Raw genomic sequence first — 4222 nt, 5'->3', positions numbered from 1 at the left:
CACAATCCCAGCCCCCAAAGAAGCTCTCATTATTTCTTACTTATTTCAATCCCATTCACTCCTTTCCTGAGGAATTTACTCAATTTATTAGAATGGCACCATAGATATTGTTGTCATATAAAACACCATCTGTCCTTGGTGGTTTATAGTTGATTTGATGAGACACTGAACAAATGAGGAAAGTTTGCTTCCTGTCCCCAAGAAGTCTGTAATCTCATCTCTCTAGCTACCACTATCTTGCATCCCTGCACCGGTGTGCCTAATCTCAGCTGGTCGGCTCTTCTTGAGTGCCAACCATAGTCCCTGCCACATAGCCCCATCTCCACTTTGATAAAATGAAAGAAATTATCATGAACCAGAAACTCACCAAACTGCAGGCACAAGTGCAGACCAATGGAAAGGAACTGCTCACAGAAAGAAAGTGGTTCACAGAAGTTACAGATGATTAAAAAAAACCCAAAAAACCTTCAGTCTCCTGAAAGAAGTTACTATCTCTGTTACTAAAGAGGTGCATATATTTACAAACCAAGAAACAGTGCCACTTTCACAACTCTAAAGTTCAGGCATCTCTGCCAGAAAACACTGTCACCATTACAGGGCACCCTGAAACAAAAGCATCTGACAGTTGCTACCCAGCATCTTAAACCAGCTTGGTGCAGACAGTCTAACTAGTTAAGCCAATGGGGCTGAAGCTCCACCCAAACAATCTGAGGATGGAAAAGCACGTCTTGCTCCTGGAGAGGATGATGATGATGAAGATCCAGAGTTTTGATGAGGCTTCTAAACATGAGGCAAATTGAATTGAGTTAATTTCTGAAGAAGATAAAGCTCAAAGAATTTCTTGGGAGCTGTTTTACATTATGACAATTAAATAAGTTGTTTTAAAATTGTTTTATTTAGGGATCTAATAAAATATAAATCTCTAATATTTTTAATTTACAAGCCCCTTGAACAATGCAACTATTTTCAGTTTTTGTTTATACACTATTCATTCTTTGCAGCTAATTAAACTGAAGATACCTGCAAGTAAAGTGTAAAATAAAGATCAATAAATTTCTTTGCCTAAAGAGAGAAGTTTGTAATCTCACTAAAAGTCACCTATCCCACCCTTGATTCTCCAGAATTAGAGAGCCATGTAAAAACATGCATCATGAAATACTGAATTGACAGTCACTGAATGCTGAAATGTACAGCATAGAAAATAAGTGTACCTAATTAGGTAAGACTATCAGGGCAGGTTTCCTGAAGGTGGCTACATTTTAACTTCCCTAGGCTAAGTAAAAGTGGGAAAGAGAATGGAAAATCATTGTCCAGTGGTCTGGGAGATATCCTGGGTCCCCAGGCCTGGAGTCTCAAACAAAGACTACAAGTGGAGGGACACAGGTGTAAAGTGGTGAGTCACCCAGTCTATTCTCACTGTTAAGAACAGTGCCACCAGGGCAGGGGCAGAATAGAACACAACAGCCATGCCTTTCCAGTTCCCAAACAGCATGCTTTGGCTTCCTGGCAAAAGGCCCTCCTCTAACAAACTCCATGCCTTTAAAAGGTGGAGAATGATGGGTGAAGTGCTGGCAAATTAGAACAAAGTGCTATCCAGGATGACAACACCAGCCTAGGTCATCAGTGTGGTAAGCACCAATTCAAATATCAAGATACAGGACATGCTGGGTCCCAAAGGGATGTGGTGGTCCCGGCTCTCAGATACCCAAACTTCATTAATCTCCTTGGTTCATGGGACAGTGTAACACCATTCTAACATACTAATAAACAGCATGCCAAAAAGTCTGCTCATCAGAACAGAGAGGAAGGGACAGAAGATTTATTTTCCCCAATGCTTCCCTGTCCAGCCACCTCCATATTCTGATGAACCATTTAAGCACTCCAACAGCTAAATATATTCTTTTTATAAAATATTTTTTCTAGCTGTAGCTGGACACATACCTTTATTTTATTTATTTTTTAAATGTGATGCTGAGCATTGAACCCAATGCCTCGCATATACTAGACGAGCGCTCTACCACTGAGCCAAAGCCCCAGCCCACTAAGTGTGTTCTTACCATCACAAGCCCAAATTTCTCTGCTTTCAAAATCTAGCAGTCTCACCATCTCTTCTCTTACTTTTCCAGCACTCTATTTCAACTGATCCTCATCAACTCACTGCTCAGGTTTACCCTGTGGTTTTCTCCTACTGTTCTTCCCATCCCCTGAAATACCCTGTTCCCTTCCATCCAGAACAATATGGTAGAAACAGACTAGAGTCATAAACAGCTTGGTTTAAGTCATTCACTAAACAATGCATACCTGCATACCACAGATATAACAAATTACCACAAACTTGGTAGCTCAAAACAAAAGGAGTTTATTAGCTTACAATTATGGAGGTCCAAAGTCCAAAATCAATCTTACTGGGCTAAAATCAAGGTGTCAGTAGGGCTGTGTTACTTCTGGAGACTCCAGGAAGACTTTGTTTCTGTGTTTGTTCCAGCTTCTAGAGGCTGCTAGGATTTCCTTAGCTTATGACTGACCCCCCCCCCCCACAGCACAACCACCACTGTTTCCATTGTCTCTGACTCTTACCCTCCTACTTCCCTCTTGTAAAGATTGTTCTGATGCACTGGATTCACCCAAACGAACCAGACTAATCTCCCCATTTCAAGATATTCGGTGTAATCACATATGCAAAGTCCCTTTTGCCAGGTAAAGTAAGAAATCCACAAGTTCTGGAGATTAGGATGTGAACATCATTGAGAGGCCATTATTTTCTTAAATATACTCAATAAGAAAACAGTCTGCTTTTTAATGGATAAATGATTTGGCATTTCACTGGAGAATATATACAAAATGGCAAATAAGTATATGAAAATGTCTTTAACATCAGTATTTATTAAAACACATGCAAATTAAAACCACAATAATATATTACTGTATCCTCACCAGAATAAGTAAGAAACCAGTAAGTATTGGCACCAAAGCAAATGCAACTCTTACACATTGCTGGTAGAAATACAAAATGGAGGGGCTGGAGATTTGGCTCAGCAGTAGCGCACTTGCCTGGCATGTATGAGGCACTGGGTTCGATTCTCAGCACCACATATAAATAAATAAAATAAAGGTATACCAACAACTAAAAGAATAAATTTAAAAGAAATACAAAATGGAGCAGCTACTTTGGAAAACAGTCTAGTAGTTCCTTATATGTCAAATATCCATTTAACATATGACCCAGCAATTCTCCTAGAATTCTGCCAAGAAAAATGAAACACATTTCCATGTAATGATTCATACAAGAATGTTCCAGCAGCTTCATTCATAGTACTCAAAAACTGGAAATAACCCAAATGTCCTTTAGTTGATAAATGGGTAAATGAACTGTAATATATCCATACAATGGAATACTATTCAGTAATAAAAAAAGAACAAGTTACTGATACACATCACAATACGGATAAATCTGAAAACTATTATACTAAGTGAAAGAAGCCAGATCCAAAAGGACACATACAATTCTATTATATGAAATTCTAGCAAAAGCAAAACTATAGTGAGAGAAAGAAGATCTATGATGCTAGGAGCCAGGAAGGCTGGTGGGATTAACTGAGGAGAGGCATATGTGGACTTCAGAGTGGGTAATGGAAATGTTCTACATGTTGATTGTGACTGCAATTTCACAAACATTCATGAAACTCATTCAATGTACACTTAAAATTTGCAAATTTTAACACAAATTGTACTGTGGGAATCCGCCACGCCATGTGACCAGCGTTTTCCTTCTCTGATTGGCTGAGTCCCTGTCAGTCACTTCCCATGATCTGGCCTCATCAAAGTGGCCCTACACGGCAGCCCCGAACTTGGAAGTCATAGAATGTCACAAAATGTGTCTTCATGCACAGGCATGCCTTCCTACAGCCCCGGAGGTCAAATTACCTTACCTGTCCTTGTAAACCTGACCTCCTTGACCTTTTTTGGAAGGAAATTTCTAAAGAATGAGAGTCCCCCCCCCCCCATTAAAAGACCACTCCTGAACATGCTAGCTCTTTCTCGCCAGCCTCTTGTGACATTCCTTGCTCTCCCATTTGGGGAGCTTGACGCCAAGGGCAAAGGAGCTGTCCCAGGGCTTGAGTTAAAGGTAAATTGTGTGTTTGTGTTTTATTTGGTACCCCAGGAAATTCACTTGAGCGACCCTAATTTGGCTGCCCGAGCTGGCAGGGGGCACTAATTGGCG

At 40.2% G+C, this 4222-nt stretch overlaps 1 pseudogene; it reads left to right on the top strand.

Annotated features, from left to right (window-relative positions):
- Positions 1–335: 335 nt before the first annotated feature.
- On the top strand, positions 336–800 carry LOC124078547 (transcription factor BTF3-like; annotated as a pseudogene).
- The last annotated feature ends 3422 nt before the right edge of the window (positions 801–4222 follow it).

The sequence above is a fragment of the Marmota monax genome, unplaced genomic scaffold, assembly GCF_021218885.2.
Source record: "Marmota monax isolate L192 unplaced genomic scaffold, Marmota_monax_Labrador192_F-V1.1 WCK01_AAM20220418_F8-fsc00356, whole genome shotgun sequence".
In the NCBI taxonomy this organism is placed as follows: Eukaryota; Metazoa; Chordata; class Mammalia; order Rodentia; family Sciuridae; genus Marmota; species Marmota monax.
The sequence above is the reverse complement of the archived record's forward strand: the minus strand, read 5'-3'. Positions and strand labels throughout refer to the sequence as shown.